The 18292-nt window shown below is 54.6% G+C and overlaps 1 pseudogene; it reads right to left on the bottom strand.

Annotated features, from left to right (window-relative positions):
• Window positions 1-685: 685 nt before the first annotated feature.
• LOC140391325 (interleukin-1 receptor type 1-like) overlaps window positions 686-18292 on the bottom strand; it is a 125648-nt pseudogene continuing 108041 nt past the window's right edge.

The following is an 18292-nucleotide window of genomic DNA, read 5'->3' as shown; positions in this document are numbered from 1 at the left end:
ACAGTAACTTCATTGCAGAGTTAATGTAAGCCTACTTGTGACACTAATAAAGATAAAGATTATATTAAGAAAGGAGATTGACTCAACTGCAATGTTCATGAAGTTAGGGCTGTATAAGCTCGGAACAGTATTCATCAGACGCGAGTGTAAACTATTTAATAGACCAGCCAGTCAAAGTTGTATAAATTAATCAAATTAATTTGATAGGCTGAGTCTCGTTGCTACTATAGTTAATGCCCAATATTCATTGATACTCCTTTATGGTGATGCACTGAATTATCTCTGCAGCCTTTTGGTTATGTAATTATGTTCATTTGTGATTTACTACCCAAATGTTAGATCATTCTGATTATTCTATGTATGTTTATTCAGGATTCATGCACCCAACTTTAAACTGATTTTTAGGCTGTGACATGGTGCTATGAACAGCTTGAGAGGCTGCTGGAGCAGTGGGTAGGAGATGCTGGGTGATGATATATTCACTGACTTTGCCCACTCACAATAGACTATTGAAATCTTGTGGCAGCGCTGAGATGTTCTCAAGACTGAACTCCCTGGTTACCTTGAATGTCTCCTGCTCCTGTCACAGAACCATGACATGCTGCTCATCTCTGTGTTAAGTGCAGAGGTTGCCAACAGTGTGGCCCGAGGCTACAATCATGAAAATGAGGAGGCAGCACCAACTTTACACTATTTCTATTTCCACTGTAATTGATGGAAACACATAATGAATTACAACGCCCACATCCAAAAATGTCACACATTGCTGCTTAGCTCAAAGTACTTTGAAAATGCAATCTTATTTGTACTTACTGTCCTGTATTTACAGCAAAGGTTTATTTAGTTTTTTAAATTTGTTCTTAGAATGTCAGCATTGCTGGAGGGTCAGCATCTATTGACTATCCTTAGTTGGCCTTGTGGCCTTGGTGGGCTGCTTACTTCAACTACTGCAGTCGATATTGTGCAGGTACACCCCATTGTGCTGCTGGGATGAGCTCCAAGATTGTGAGGCAGCAACGTATCTCCATACTCTGTGATTTGAAGGGGAACTTGCAGGGGTTGGTGTTCCCATGCACCTGCCACCCTTGTCCTTCTTGGTGATTGAGGTTGAGGGTGTGGTAAAATGGACAGTGGCCTGAAATCTGGGCCCAATATAAAATTGGACTCTTTAAATTTAAAATTGGACATTTTAAATCAAATCAGTCAGTTCCAGGACAGCTTGATGGAATTCAAACTTGGTCCAGTTTGAACACAGACAAACTGCGAGGACATGTCTGAGGCTGCCCTGTCAATGACCCATCAGGGAGATAATTGGTCTTATTGTTATGGGCCAGGGCTTAGAAACTCCAAAGGATATTATGAAGTCCATCTGACCTACAACCTTTATGTTGAATTTGACTAGGATGAGCACAAGAGCCCCCCCTTCAGGTGCAATTCAACAGTCTTCCAAGACACTTCAATCATAATAAGCTTTTATTCTAAGAACTTAGTTAACATTTATATAAACAAACAGCAAGAATTCTTATCAATTACGTAAAGACACCACACAGCTACAGTAATCTGGGTATAACACTTGATGGATTCCCCCTTAACTGTTCCAATGAATTCCCCCTTAACTGTTCCAATTCAAAAACAAAATCCCATACACCAAAAACCCCTTTTAAAAGGCGTGACCCAGCAGTCTGCATTCTCACTTGAATGAGACTGGCTTTCCCGGAGATTCTGATCCCGTCTCATCAACAGGTTTAAACCCTTCTGGAAATCAACCTTTGCAAGAAATATTCATACATTTTAAAACATCAAAACAGGTAAACATGTACAATAATACAGTCCATTTTAGTTCTTTGTTTTCCACCATCGAACCTGCACCACATTCATGACAAAGCATCGGCTATCACGTTTTCTAGTCCTGGCACATGCATATGTTTTAAATTAAATGGCTGTAACAATAAACTTAATCAAAACAGTCTGACATTTTTTATTCTTGAATTTCTTCAAAAAGGTCAATGGATTATGATCAGTATACACAATTGTTTCAGATGAATTGCTGATAGCATAATTCTAAAGTGTTGCAAAGCCAGCACCAAGCTCAAAGTCTCCTTTTCAATTGTTGAATACTTCCTCTGATGATCATTTTATTTTTTGGAAAAATACCCAATAGGCCGCTCTATTCCTTTGTCGTCTTCTTGCAAGAGCACAGCACCTACGCCCACCTCACTCGCATCGTTGCCACCTTGAATGGTTTTGTGTAATTTGGGGTGGCCAACACAGAGCAGTGGTTAACACAGCCTTCAAGCCGTCAAATGCTTGCTCACACTCCACCGTCCATTGACATTTGCTGTGCTTCTTCAGCAAGTCCGTCAGTGGAGCAAACACACTGCTAAAATGCGGCACAAATTTACGGTAAAAACCACTCATGCGATTATTTCCCTTTGTGTCGAGGGTATTGGAAACTCCCCAATAACTTTTGTTTTCATATCCCATGGGACCATTTGTCCATGTCCAATTGTAAGGCCAAGGAACGTGACTTCAAACTCCTAACTAACAGTAAACCTATGTTCAGCCACAGGATATGCACACTCTGGCCCGATTGGTCACATGACCCTCTGAGAATCCGTCCGCTTAAAGGGGCATGCTGCCACAGGAGGATAAGGACACATGTGCCATGCTGAGGAGTTGGTTTCTGCATCACAAAACTGGCTGCAATAGAACCTATTGCAAGCATCACTGAGAAAATTCAGGATTCAGGTACGTTCATGCCTTATACCCCTTCTCAACTCTCAGTTCACTATCATCCTGCTATCAAGCTTCCACCCCATCCCCCTTCCTTTTTGATTTTCTGCTTTCAAACACCTAAGAAATGCGGCCTGTGCAGGGACAGCAACTCCAAGAGGAGAACAAGCACCAGCACAGCATTGATGCAGAGGGTCCACCACTTTTTATTTTGCAAAAATATTATTTATTCATAAAATGTCTAAAAGAACACCACAAAACACTTCAGAACACACCATGATATACAAATCTTTTACAAAGATTATGTTGCATTCTGAGGTATTTCAATACAATAAAAAGAGCATACAAACATTCCAAAATAGTCATCACAGAAAGTACAATGATATTGGGGAAAGGTCGCTGTCTAAGACCTTCCAACCATTTAAAACAAAAAAAAATTTTTTTTAAAGGTTTTCATAAAATATCAGTAACAAAATGAGAAAGAAAAAAGAACCCAACAGGGTTAAGTACAAAACACAATCTAAAAAAAAGCAACCCCCCCAAACCCCTCCCCCCACGTACATAAATAATAAATTAACATTAACACCCCGACTTAACACAACAGGTGTATACACCCCCCTCAGACCCCTCCAGTGTAAATAACATAAACAAAAATAAAGTAACACCGCCCCCCCCCCCCCCCCCCCCCCCCCCCCCCTCCGAGCTGCTGCTGCCATTGACCAATGTCTATCGTTCTGCAGAAGTCTAAGAACGGTTGCCACCGCCTAAAGAACCCTTGCACCGACCCTCTCAAGGCGAATTTCACCCTCTCCAATTTAATGAACCCTGCCATAGCGCTGATCCAGGATTCCACGCTTGGGGGCCTCGCATCTTTCCACTGAAGGAGAATCCTTTGCCCGGCTACCAGGACGCAAAGGCCAGAATTCCGGCCTCTTTCGCCTCCTGCACTCCCGGTTCATCTGCCACCCCAAATATTGCGAGCCCTAGCCCAGTTTGACCCTGGATCCTACCACCCTCGATACTGTCCTCGCTATGCCCTTCCAAAATTCCTCCAGCGCTGGGCATGCCAGAACATATGGGTGTGATTTGCTGGGCTCACTGAGCACCTAACACACCTGTCCTCACCCCCCCAAAAAACGGCTCATCCTTGTCCCGGACATGTGTGCCCTGTGCAGCACCTTAAACTGTATGAGGCTGAGCCTCGCGCACGAAGAGGAAGAGTTCATCCTCCCTAGGGCACCTGCCCACGTCCCCTCCTCGATCTCCTCTCCCAACTCCTCCTCCCACTTACCTTACAACTCCACCACCGAGGCCTCCTCCTCCTCCTGCATCACTTGGTAAGTTTCCGAGATCTTCCCCACTCCCACCCATCCCCCCGAGAGCACCCTGTCCTGTACTGTGTGTGGCCGTAGCCATGGGAATTCCACCACCTGCCGTCTGTCAAACGCCCTTACCTGTAAGTACCTGAAGGTGTTCCCCGGGGGGAGCCCGTACTTCTCCTCCAGCTCACCCAAGCTCGCGAACTTCCCGTCCACAAACAGGTCTCCCAACGTTTGTATCCCTGCCCTGTGCCACCCCGAAAACCCTCCACCTGTTCTTCCTGGGGCGAACCGGTGGTTCCCCCGTAATGGGGTCCACGCCGAGGCCCCAACTTCCCCCCTATGCCGCCTCCACTGCCCCCCAAATTGTGAGGGCCGCCACCACCATCGGGCTCGTGGTATACCTCCTTGGAGAGAGCGGCAGAGTTGCCAGCGCCCCCAGACTCGTACCCACACAGGACGCCGTCTCCAGCCTCTTCCATGCAGCCCCCTCCATCACCCACTTGCGCACCATCGTCGCATTGGCGGCCCCAGTAGTACCCACAGAGGTTGGGCAGGCGCCAGCCCCCCCCTATCTCTACTCCGCTCCAGGAACACCCTTCTCACCCTCGGAGTCCCCTTGCGCCCACACAAACCCCATTATACTCCTGTTAACCCGCCTGAAAAAAGCCTTCGGGATAAACACGGGGAGGCACTGGAACAGGAACAAAAACCTTGGGAGCACCGTCATTTTGATTGACTGCACCCTACCCGCCAGGGACAGCGGCAACGCGTCCCACCTCTTGAACTCCTCCTCCATTTGCTCCACCAGCCTTGTAAAGTTAAGCCTATGCAGGGCCCCCAGCTCCTGGCCACCTGGACCCCAAATATCTGAAGCTCCTCTCCGCCCTTTTTAGTGGGAGCTCGCCAATCCCCCTCTCCTGGTCCCCTAGCTGAACTACGAACAGCTCGCTCTTCCCCATATGAGCTTGTACCCCGAAAAGTCCCCGAATTCCCTAAGGATCTTCATTACCTCTGGCATTCCTCCCACCGGGTCCGCCACATACAGCAGCAGGTCGTCCTGCATAAAGCGACACCCTATGCTCCTCCCCACCCCGCACCAACCCCCTTCCAGTTCCTCGACTCTCTCAGTGCCATAGCCAGGGGTTCAATCGCCAGTGCGAAGAGCAGGGGGGACAGGGGACACCCCTGTCCTCGTCCCTCGTGCAACCGAAAGTACTCGGACCTCCCTCCTATTTGTGGCCACACTCGCCATCGGGACCTCATACAACAGCCTAACCCACCTGACAAACCCCTCCCCAAACCCGAACCTCTTCTGCACCTCCCACAGGTACCCCCACTCTACCCTATCGAAGGCTTTCTCAACGTCCATCGCTACCACTATCTCCGCCTCCCCCTCCCTCACCGGCATCATGATAACGTTCAAAAGCCTCCGCACATTCGTGTTCAATTGTCTCCCCTTCACAAACCCCGCCTGGTCTTCATGGTTGATCTGCGGCACACAATCCTCAATCCTCGTGGCTAAGATCTTCGCCAGCACCTTGGCATCTACATTTAGCAAGGAAATCGGTCTGTACCCACATTGCAGGGGATCCTTATCCCGCTTCAGGATCAAGGAGATCAGTGCCCGGGACATCGTCGGGGTTAAAGCTCCCCCCTCCCTTGCCTCATTAAAGGTCCAAACTAACAGCGGGCCCAACAGGTCCATATATTTTTTATAGAACTCGACCGGGAAACCGTCCGGCCCCCGGTGCCTTCCCCGCCTGCATGCTTCCTATCCCTTTGATCAGCTCCTCCAGCCCAATCGGGGCCCCCAGTCCCGCCCACCAGTCCCTCTTCGACCTTTGGAAACCTCAATTGGTCCAGGAAACGGCCCATCCCTCCCTCCTCCCGTGGGGGCTTGGATCGGTACAATTCCTCGTAGAAGTCCTTGAAGACCCCATTGATGCCAACCCCACTCCGCACCACGCTCCCTCCCCTGTCCCTTAACCTCCCCCGATCCCCCTAGCTGCGTCCCGCTTCCAAAGCTGATGTGCCAGCAACAGGCTTGCCTTTTCCCCCATACTCGTAGACCGCCCCCTGGGCCTTCCTCCACTGCACCTCCGCCTTCCTGGTGGTCGAATTCGGCCTGGAGGCTGCGCTCTTTCTCAACAATCCTTCCTCAGGCTCTTCCGCATACCTCCTGTCTACCCTCACCCATCTCCCCCACCAGCCTCTCCCTCTCCCCCCGCTCCTTCCGCTCCTTGTGGGCCCTAATGGAGATCAGCCTCTCCCCTCACCACCCGCCTTCAGTTGCCTCCCATACCATCCCCATTCGGACCTCCCCGTTGTCGTTGGTCTCCAAGTACCTCTCTATACTTCCTCAGACCCGCTCGCTCACCTCCTCGTCCACCAACAGCCGCACCTCCAAGCGCCACAGCGGGTGCTGGTCCCTCTCCTCCACATCTCCAAGTCCACCCAATGCGGGGCGTGTTCCGAAATGGCTATTGCCGAATACTCGGTATCCTCTACTCTCGCTATCAGCACCCTACTCAAAATGAAAAAGTCGATTCGAGAATAAGCCTTATGGACATGTGAGAAGAATGAAAATTCCCTCGCCCCCGGCCTTGCAGATCTCCAAGGGTCCACCCCTCCCATTCGGTCCATAAATCCCCTCAACACTCTAGCCGCCGCCGGCTTCCTACCCGTCCTAGACCTGGAGCGATCCAGTGCCGGATCCAACACCGTGTTAAAGTCTCCCCCCATTATCAGGCCCCCCACTTCCAAGTCTGGGATCCGACCCAACATACGCCGCAAAAACCCGCATCGTCCCAGTTCGGAGCATACACATTGACCAGTACCACCCTCTCTCCCTGCAACTTACCACTTACCATTATGTATCTACCGCCATTATCTGCCACCAATGCTCGACGCCTCGAATGATACCTTCTTTCCCACCAAGATCGCCACCCCTCGATTTTTGGCATCTAGCCCCGAGTGAAACACCTGACCTACCCACGCTTTCTTCAGTCTTACCTGGTCTGCCACTTCAGGTGTGTCTCCTGGAGCATAACCACATCCGCCTTGAGCCCCTTCAGGAGCACGAACACGCGGGCCCGCTTAACCCGGCCCATTCAGTCCCCTTACATTCCAGGTTATCAGCCGGATCAGGGGGCTACCCGCCCCCCTCCCCCCGCCAACTAGCCATGACCCCTCCTCGGCCAGCCACGCGCCCCGCACCCCACACCCGGCCACTTCCTCACAGCGGCATATCCCTGTCTCGACCCCCCCCCCCCCCCTCCCCACTCACTCCAGCTCCTCCTTGACCTTAGCAGCAGCAACTCATCCCCCCCCCCCGCCCCCCGGCACTCCCCCGCCCCGGCTAGGACCCATCCTAGCTGGTTTACTCCCCCCCATTGCACTTCCGCAAGTCAGCTGACTCCTGCTGACCCCAGCCAGTCCCGCTCCCCTTCGACTCCTCCCATTGTGTGGCACACCCTCCTCTCCCGCTCCCCATCCACAGGCTTTCCCACTCCCCCCCTCCGTTCCAAGCGTGGGAAACAATCCTCGCTTCCCCCGCCCCGGCCCCCACTCCCCCCAGTCTTCGGCGCGGGAAAAAAGCCCGCGCTCTCCTACCAGGCCCCGCCACCAACCAAAACAGTGCCCAACCCGCCCCATCCACCCCTCCCCAACCCGAAAGAGAAAAACACAGAGACAATGCACAGGCCCCCCCCCGCCCCGAACAAAAAATAGGCATAACATATCCACCGCAGTCCCCCAATCGCCCATCCCAACCCTCAGTCTGTGTCCTGCTTCTCGGCCTGAACAAGGGCCCACGCCTCCTCCGGAGACTCAAAATAATGGTGTCGGTCCTTGTAGGTAACCCACAGTCGCGCCGGCTGCAACATGCCAAACTTCACCCCCTTCCTGTGCAGCACCGCCTTCGCTCGATTGTACCCGGCCTTCCTCTTCGCCACCTCCGCACTCCAGTCCTGATATATCCGAACCTCCGCGTTCTCCCACCTGCTGCTCCTCTCCTTCTTGGCCCACCTGAGCACACACTCCCGATCGACCGAATCAATGGAACCGCACCAGCACCACCCGCGGAGGCTCGTTAGCCTTGGGCCTCCTCGCCAGCACCCTATGGGCCCCTTCCAGCTCCAGGGGCCCCTGGAAGGTCCCCGCTCCCATCAGCGAGTTCACATGGTGACCACGTAGGCCCTCACGTCCGGTCCCTCCAGCCCCTCTGGCAGGCCCAGAATCCGCAGATTCTTCCGCCTCGACCGATTCGCCATCTCCTCGAACCGCTCCTGCCATTTCTTGTGGAGCACCTCGTGCGCCTCCACCTTTACCGCCAGGCCTAAGATCTCGTCCTCATTGTCAGAGATCTTTTGTTGAGCCTCTCGGATCACCACCCCCTGGGCCGTCTGTGTCTCCAGCAGCTTATCAATAGAAGCCTTCATCGGCTCTAGCAGGTCCGTTTTAATCTCTCTGAGGCAGCGCTGGATACCCTCCTGTTGCTCCTCCGCCCACTGCCTCCACACTGCCTGGTCTCCGCTCGCCGCCATTTTATCCTTCTTCGGGTCCACCTTTATTATTAATATTGTTTTGCAAAGCAAACAGCAGTAGCAAAAAAAACCTTGTTGATTGATCACAGACCTGTAGTTCTACACAAGACAGAGTGGAGCAGCAGAGTGCTGCAGCTCACAGGAGCTGTTTCCTGCCAGATCTGCTGAGCTTTTCCAGAACTTTCTATTTTGATTTCCAACCTGCAGCTTTCACAGTATTTTTCACTTTTGTTTTAGTGTCTGCGGAGTCTCCAAGCGTTACGTCAGGTGGTGGCAGCCTGCTGCCAACTGCACCTGACGGTCTCATTTTACCAGTGGTTGCCAGATTTATCATCATCCTCGACTTTTTTTCTTCTTCTGGATCCTTCCAGGGCTATTTCAGAGCCATTTTCAGGATCTTGTAGTCGGGGACATAAATATTCAAGACAGGTGACTAATGGTTTGTTTCCCAGGGTGGACAGTTGTGTCAAATACGAGGAGGACAATCACAATGAGCGGGTTCGCAGCTCTGATTGACTTCCCGCATCTGCAAGTATCATTGGCTGCTCCGAGAGGGCACTTAAGGCACGCCCAGATCACCTAAATGTGTTCATAAGGAAATAATTTGCAAGGTTCTAGCAGTGAACCTCTCTAAAAACCACATGCAAAATCCAGTTTTTGAACCTACCCCGTGCCTACCCCCCACCCCCACCCCCTGCTCTATTGCCAGCCATCTCCCATGCCACTAATACAAAGATGTCCTACAAATAACCAAACATCACTTTCACAACTTTTCACAGGTCACTAACCCTAACAATGGGGTTGCCACTGACCTGCCGTCTGGTGGATGGGGCTACCACCGTGACCATTAAGTTCAGTCCAGGATGTGTAACCATTGGTGACGGCATGACGCATGTGTTTGATTGCCACATTTGGTGCTCCACGCATGTGGCCATTCTACCCATGGAATATGCTACTCACACAAAGGCCTGAAACATTATGCCACTCGTACACGAAGCAGACTCCTCCGAACTCTGTGCAATCATTCACAGTGCGCTTGGAATGCCTGCCAATACTTTGCACTTTTTCAATCGCTACTTAATAAGTACCTTAATAAGTCCACAGCATCCAGGATGGAGAATTTGCATCCAGCTGAGTAGAGCTTCAAGTATCCTATCCTTTTCAATACAAATTCTGTGCTGCTAACCCTGACTCCACCACCTGTAAGTACGAGTCACCACGTTAAAACCCAACTGCTGACACTGAAGTGCCAGTATGTGGCTCGTGGTCTGCATAAGTTCTGTGACAGGGCAGCACGGTAGCATTGTGGATAGCACAATTGCTTCACAGCTCCAGGGTCCAAGGTTCGATTCCGGCTTGGGTCACTGTCTGTGTGTGCGTGAGTTTCCTCCGGGTGCTCCGGTTTCCTCCCACTGTCCAAAGATGTGCAGGTAAGGTGGATTGGCCATGATAAATTGCCCTTAGTGTCCAAAAATTGCCCTTAGTGGTGGGTGGGGTTACTGGATTATGGGGATAGGGTGGAGGTGTTGACCTTAGGTAGGGTGCTCTTTCCAAGAGCCGGTGCAGACTTGATGGGCCGAATGGTCTCCTTCTGCACTGTAAATTCTATGATAATCTATGACAGAGCACCTTAACAGGGATAAACTCCTCTGAGAAGTCAGCAAAGGCAACCTCGACCACCTCCCAATGAATATGTGAACATCCTGAATGAGCAAAAGGACGTACATGAGTGGGCACTGAAAGATAAACATTTTAAGAGTTATCAAAAATATTGGAATTTAACATTCAGCACATAATCATATTTCACTCGCTGTTACCATCCAGTGAACACAATTGGGTGCTGTTTACCATGTGGTTGTCAGATTTAATTCTGTCTCCGCGTAGCTGGGTTAGCTCTTATCTCCTACCTCCAACAGTTAGGCAAGCTAAAACACTGCCTCATCCTCTGCTGATGTGATGTGCAAGATCTATGGAGGGTCACATCTGGTTCCCTGTCTCTCCTTGCTGTTCTGTGCTCTCTTCTCCTGCAAGGAGGAAAAGAAGAGATTTAGGAGGGAGAATAATGATCATCGGATGGTCGGCGGACACTTGTTGTGAGTGAAACCAGGGGCGTCATTCTCCGACCCCCCAGAGGGTCGGAGAATGGCCGTTGGCCGCCATGAATCCCGCCCCCTGCGGTTGCCGAAGTCTCCGAAGGGAGAAAAGTCGGCGGGGCGTTAATGTCGCCGCTGCTGTCGGAGAATGGCACGGGTCTGCGCAAGGCAGCCGATTTTCAGCCTGTCGATATTCTCCCTTCCGGATGGGCCGAAGTCCCGTCGACGTGATGACCGTTCACGTCGACGTAAATTAAACCTCCTTTTCATCGGCGTGACCCTGTGCTCCAGGTTCACGCCGACCAGCGTGGAGGTGAGTGACGGCCTGGGGGGTTGGCTCTGGGCAGGCGATGGCGTGGCCGCAGTCTGAATGCGTGAGGAGAGGTGTGTCTCGGGTTGTGTGTGTGTGTGTGTGTGTGGCGGGGGGTGGGGGGTGGTTAGAGTGGGCTGGGCTCCGGGGGAGTGCCAGGAGGGGGGTCCGTGCCGGGGAGGGAGGCGGGGGGTCCGTTCCGGGGAGGAGGTTGGGGTCCGTGCTGGGGAGGGGGATGGGGGGGGGTCCGTGCCAGGGAGGAGGATGGGGGCTCCGTTCCGGGGAGGAGGTTGGGGTCCGTGCCGGGGAGGGGGATGGGGGTGGTCCGTGCCGGGGAGGGGGATGGGGGGTCCGTTCCGGGAGGAGGTTGGGGTCCGTGCCGGGGAGGGGGATGGGGGGGGCTCCGTGCCGGGGAGGGGGATGCGAGGGCAAGTGAGTTGGTCCACCTGGCCAGGTGCCAGCCTCCAACAGTTGGACCCATGTGGTCCATGCCACCTGGCTGGGGGGAGGAGGGGATATGGGCAATGATGACATGTCGTCGTTCCCCTCCCCCCCACCAGGCCGTCATGTTTTCCGATCATCCAGCGATGTTGGCCGCCATGGCGGCAGCCGCTAATGTCTATGTTGCCCCGGATGAGGAGGAGGAGGAGGAGGAGCGTGCCAGAGAGGCGGCGCAGGCTGCCGCAGAGGGACAGGCGGCAGCCGCCCAGGCTGGAGGGACACCTGACCGACAGGACGAGGAGGGGGAGGAGGACATCGCGGCCCCACGGCAACGGAGGCACCCGAGGGTGCCCCGTGTGTACCAGCCCCGGCAGTCATACCAGGACCTCACGGACCGGGAATGCAGGAGGAGACTCCGGATGAGGCGGGAAACCGTCGCACACATCTGCCACCTGCTGGCACACCTGTCACCGCGTGGCACTGGCAGGGGACACCCTCTCCCCATGTCCGTCAAGGTTACGGTTGCCCTGAACCTTTATGCAATGGGGTCATTCCAGGCACCGAGTGGGGACCTGTCCGGCATATCGCAGACACCGGTGCATCGGTGCATCCGGGCAGTGACAGACGCCCTATATGCCATGGCGCACCGCTACATCCGCTTCCCCGTGGACCAGGCCAGCCAAGATGCCCAGGCCGTGGGCTTCTCTGCGGTGGCCGGGTTCCCCATGGTCCAGGGCGCGATCGATGGGATGCATGTCGCTGTGCGGCCACCTGCAGATAACAGGTCCGTGTTCACCAATAGGAAGGGGACCTATTCGATGAACATACAGGTGGTCTGCGACCACCGCATAATGATCCTGCACGTCTGCGCCCGTTACCCAGGCAGTGTACATGACTCCTACGTGTTGTCGCGGTCATCCATCCCCGGCATGTACGAGGGACGCCATCCCCGGCTGAGGGGCTGGTTGCTGGGCGACAGTGGCTACCCATTGCGATCGTGGCTGATGACGCCTATACGGAGGCCACGCAATGAGGCGGAGAACCGTTACAATGATGCCCATGTAGCGACAAGGGGAGTGATAGAGAGGTGCTTTGGCGTGCTGAAGATGCGTTTCAGGTGCCTGGACCTCTCTGGGGGCGCCCTCCAGTATCGGTCAGATAGGGTCGGCCGCATCATTGTGGTGTGCTGCGTCCTGCACAACATAGCCCAACAGAGGGGCGATGTGCCGCAGGCAGAGGAGGGCGGAGTGGAGGAGCAGCAGGAAGAGGCGCAGTCCTCCCCAGATGAGGGGGATGGGGGTAATGGTCAGGGCAGACGGGGTAGGCACAGGCGGGTGGCTGTCCACCGTTACCGGCCCAGCGGGCACGGGACAGACTGATAGCCGCCCGCTTCACTGACTAGATGGGCGTGGGAATCGGGTAGTATGTCCACAGACCGCACACCATGGCAACAGCCGACCACCCACACCCACCACCCATCCACCCACCCAGCACCCTCACCCCCCTCCCCAACCCCACCCACCCCACCCGCATGCGCACCACCCCCCCCATTGCCGATCCACCTGCGGCACAACGGCCGGGCTCACACAGTTGCGGGTGGACGCGTGTCTATTGCAGGCCATGGAGGATGATGACAACCCGCCCTGCGGTGAGCTCCTGGCTCCACATCGTTGGACTATGTCTGACCCATGGCCACAGTACCACCATCCACCCGGACCATCCCTGCATGCGGCTGTGACACTGCAGCGCACGGTCCCGTCCTCTGCCCGGGGGATGTTGATGGCGGCCCAGGGGGAAGGGGGCAGACTCACCTGGGGCTGAGGTAAGACCACCCCTCACACACACACTTGCGCTCAACGTACATGACACCCCCGCACGCTTTGGACAGAGCACAAAGGCAGCTTCTGTAGGTGTAACATTGACTTTAATAACCAAAGGAGTTCATGCACGTGCCCTAGCCCCTAAAACTAATCTGTGCCCTGCACGCGTGCCAACTTACTCAGTGTCTAATTGTTTGGCCTGACGGGCCCTTTGACTACGTCTACGTGGTTCCCCAGACGGTACAGCAGAACTGGAGGTGGACTCCTGTGATTCCTGCCCTCTGACACTGGATCCCTTTGGCGGCCGTTTCCTGGGGCGTCCTGGCCTAGATGGGCCAGGCTGCGGCCCGGGCGACTGGGATGGCGAGCTGCCAGCCTGTCCTGCCCGTTGCCCACCCGATGCACCTGGGACGGAAGGGGAAGGAGTCCGAGGTGTCGCGGTGTACCGGGACCTCCCCTACAGGGGGAGCCGGGATGGACCACACCACCTCCTCCTCCCTCGGGGTGCCCGATGGCCCCCAGGCCTCTACATGGGTGGGGGATGCGAACGGACTGGCCATCCGACGCCCCCCCGACATCTGGCGCTGCCAGTCCTGGAGGCCCGTGCTGGTATCGACAGGGGTCTGCAGGTTTGCAGCCATGGAGCCCAGGGGGTTGGCAAACCCTGTCTGTGACAGTGCGATGCCGGCTCGCACATGGCCACTGGCGCCGATGCCCTCAGCGATGGCCTGCAGAGACTGGGCCATGGCCTGCTGTGACTGGGCCATGGCCTGCAGAGTCTGGGCTATGGCGTTGAGCGCCTCTGCCATCTGGCGCTGGCACTGGCTCATGGCCTCCTGTGAGAGGGCAGCCATGTCCTGGGCCACAGACGCCGCCTACACGGAAAGCCCCAGGCCTCGCAAACCGTTCCCCATGTCTGACACCGTCGCACCCATTGCCTCCACTTCGGATGCCACCCGTGCGGTGTCAGCCTGGGTGGCACGCATGACCAACACCACTCCCAGCTCCTGGACGCGGGTGGACTCCTCCACCTGCGACTGCAGCCGCCGCAAGCCGGCCGTCACCCTCTTCGCTCGTCTCCGGATCGGATCTGTGTGTGGGTGTGGTAACTCCAGGAACCCGGGATCCATCTGGGCGGCAGATGTTCGCTTGGGCTGGGCTGCCCTCCGACCGCCCGGCCCCTCTGCTGCTCCTACCTCCACCTGCTGTACCGGGACGGCTGTGTTGTGCGCACCAGTGAGTGTACCAGACGCCTCATCACTAAAGTGCCCAACCGAGGTGAGTGTTTCTGCGATGGTGGAGGGTGTTGGTGACAGCAGTGGCGTTGTGTCGTGCTCTTCGTCCCACTCTGACTCCATGGCACTTTGGGGTGGGGGTTCGTCTCCACCCATCCACTCTGAGTCACTGTCCGGTATTTCATCTTCCTGGGTAGTGCTGTCCCGGGTAGGGGTGTTCTGGGCAGTGCTGTCCCGGGTAGTGCTGTCCCGGGTAGTGGTGTCCTGGGTAGTGGTGTCCTGGGTAGTGGTGTCCTGGCTCGGATGTGACGGGGGCCTGTGGCTGCCCCCCTCGTCGCTGGGTGGTCGCTCCCGCACGTGACGGGGGTGTCGTCTCCCTGTTGCTCCAGGTCTCTCCGTCTCCCGTGGCCTCCGAGGGGCATCCTGCGGGCGTCGCATGCTGGAGGGTCCGTGTATCTCCGTCTCCCGTGGTGTGCGAGGGACATCCTGCGGGCGTCGCATGCTGGAGGGTCCGGGTCTCTCCGTCTCCCGTGGCCTCCGAGGGGCATCCTGTGGGCGGTCTGCATCTGCGGGGATGGGTGCCTGGACGTTTGGTCCTGCGATACACAATGAAGCATGCATGGTTAGACATCAGGCAGTGATCAGGTGATATGGGGGAGGGGGATATAGGGGAGGGGGGATATGGGGACGGGCTGTCGGTGGCTCACTTGCTAGTACGCCCCCGACCTCTGCATCAGCAACCTCCCGGTCGTCAGGTCCGCCAGCCAGTTCCAGGGCCCTTCCCTCGTGTTCGGTCAGTGGCCTCTCATCAGCGTGGCCTCCTCCAGTCCTCACATGCTCCCTATTGTTGTGTGCGTGCTTATCCTGTGGGGGGGGGGGGGGGGGGTGGCAGGGGTAAAAGGCAACACTGTTAGGCAGGTATATGAATGCACGCCATCGGTTGCGCGTGCATTGCAGAGGTGAAGGTTAGGGCTGGATTCACTTGGGGATATGGGGGAGGCGGGATATGGGGGAGGGGGAGGGGGATATGGGGGTATGGGGGAGGGGGGATATCGGGGAGGGGGGATATGGGGAAAGGGGGGATATGGGGAGGGGGGATATGGGGAGGGGGGATATGGGGGATATGGTGGAGGGGGGATATGGGGGAGGGGGGATATGGGGGAGGGGGGATATGGGGGAGGGGGGATATGGGGGATATGGGGGAGGGGGATATGGGGGAGGGGGGATATGGGGAGGGGGATATGGGGGAGGGGGGATATGGGGAGGGGGGATATGGGGGAAGGGGGGATATGGGGAGGGGGGATATGGGGAGGGGGGATATGGGGGGAAGGGGGGATATGGGGGAAGGGGGGATATGGGGGAGGGGAGATATGCGGGAGGGGGGATATGGGGGAGGCTCACCCTGCCTGCTCTGACGAGGTCGTTCACCTTCTTGTGGCACTGGGTGCCTGTCCGTGGTGTCAGGGCCGCAGCGGTGACGGCCTCTGCCACTTCCCTCCACAGACGCCGGCTGTGGAGTGGGGCAACTCTGCGGCCGTGCCCGGGATACAGGGCGTCCCTCCTCTGCTCCACCGTGTCCAGGAGCGCCTCCACATCCCGTGTCTCGAACCTCGGGGCTGAGCGGCGGCCAGCCATCCAGTCGGGTGTTCCGGTCGGGTGTTCCGGTCGGGTGGGGGGGAGCAGCGCGGCCTTATGAGCCGTCACGCCGTGCGGCGCGTATGACGTTGCACGGCGTGAACCACTGCGCAAGCGCGGATCCCGTTACGTCGCTGCTAGCCCATTTCGGGCCGGAGACTTTCGACCCATTTTTCCGACGTGACGCAAGTCGGATTTGCGCCGTTTTATGCGCCGATCGGCGGACTTTCCGCCGATAACGGAGAATTTCGCCCCTGGTGTCTGTGAAGGGTTTTTCTAAGTAGGATTGTATAGTACACTGCCAAGTTTCCTGATAATATCTATCCCTCACTAAAATGTATTATCTGGTCATCATCATATTGCTGATGTGGATCTTGCTGTTTGCAAATTTACTGCTGGGTTTTCTACATTATAACAGCAACTCCCCTTCAGAAATACTTCATTAGCTGGAAATTCAGTACATCCTATGGTTGTGAAAAGTGTAGTATAAATAAAAGTCTTTCATCTGAGCTGAGGATAAGCATATCATTGCATCCGGATGCGGATGAGTGTCAGTGGTGAATGGAGAGATGGGGCTATGAGAATGTGCATGGGCCAAAGGATGGATGTACCTGTAAGCTAAGCTGGGGTGAAGAATGAAATGTCCAGGCAGCACTGTGGCACATTGGTTAGCACAGATGCCTCCGGGCGCAGAGGGCCCAGGTTCGATCCCGGCCCGGGTCATTGTCCATGTGGAGTTTGCACATTCTCCCTGTTTCCGGGTGGGTCTCGCCCCCACAACCCAAAGATGTGCAGGGTAGGCGGATTGGACAAGCTAAATTTCCCCTTAATTGGAATTACGTTTTAAAAAAGAAGCAGGAAATGTTGTGGTAAGCTTGAGAAGGCAGATTGGGTGGTGGTTGGTTGATAAGCACATCAGGATGTGGGCAATGTACCGTTACCTCACCTTCCCAGCCCTTAGATCAGTTAAGAACTTCCTGCATTGAAATACTGAGTACAGCACACATACCTGATGCTGACTCCCATGGCAACATCTGTAGAATATAGGCTTAACGTCAGATCAGGAGTTCCTGGTACGGATGTAACCATAATGTGGGATCACATTGTTAAGTAACTGAGATCAGGAGGTAAGCAGATGTATTACCTATTGTACAGTCACTGACATGTACGTAGAACTGTAAATAATCAAGGATAGTTTTTCTATATTACGGTCGAGAATAGCTTTTTTAGGGTAATAGAAAATCCTAAAGAACCCCCATCAAGACACCTAAACCCAAGGTTAAACAATTTCCATTCATGCATTCTTTGTCCCAACAACTGGCTTCTTACTCCCATCTCTAGAGAACAATATCTCCCTCCAAATCCCACTGTTGCATATTCAGTAAGACACATAAAGTAGGGTGCAGCATTTACCAATCTCAGTTCTTCTTTTTCTCCATGATAATTGCAGCTGCCTTAACCTGTATGTCGGGAATGTCCCTTTTGATGCTGGAGTTGAGATTGGATCATGGAGTTCATCATCATCCCCACTGACAATAACTGCATGGGAAACCAGAAGTAGGTGTTGATAAAATGGCTGCATTGGGGGTGTCACGTGATGTGAGCATGGGAGTGGCTGTGTTTTTCCCAACTTCGGCTCTGCTTGTCTTTTAATCCTTTATTTTATCCTTGTGCACATTTTATAAATGATTTTTCTTGGGACATATGCTTGGATTTAGGACCCTGAATGACCCTGATTGGAGTTTTGCCGAGATAAATTGTAAAGAATGCTCATGTGAGTGAGGCAATTGGAATTGGCTTGGGTGGGGCCCAGCTTGTGGTGGTATCATTGCTTATGTGTGGACCTGTGTCTCGGCGGTGCAGTGTACATCGGATGATGGTTGTGAGAGTGTTATCCTGGATGATGATCTCGGCTCCGTGTTTCTGGTCCTTGGTGCTCACCTTGAGGAACTGCGAGGAATCCGTGGGAGAATGGTGAAGGCGCAGGAGAGAATATGTGCATTTGATGGAACTCTTTCCCTGATAAGGGCTCACCTTCGGTTTGTTGAGATCCTGCTGAATGGTAGGATTCAGGAGGCAGAGGCCGCACATGAAGTGTCTGTGTGTCTGATTTCTGGTGGGAAGTGAGAGGCAAGCTCCCAGCCGAGTTTGAAGATTGG

The sequence above is a fragment of the Scyliorhinus torazame genome, chromosome 15 (assembly GCF_047496885.1).
Source record: "Scyliorhinus torazame isolate Kashiwa2021f chromosome 15, sScyTor2.1, whole genome shotgun sequence".
In the NCBI taxonomy this organism is placed as follows: Eukaryota; Metazoa; Chordata; class Chondrichthyes; order Carcharhiniformes; family Scyliorhinidae; genus Scyliorhinus; species Scyliorhinus torazame.
Note: the sequence above shows the minus strand (reverse complement) of the source record. Positions and strands in the feature narration are given on the sequence as shown.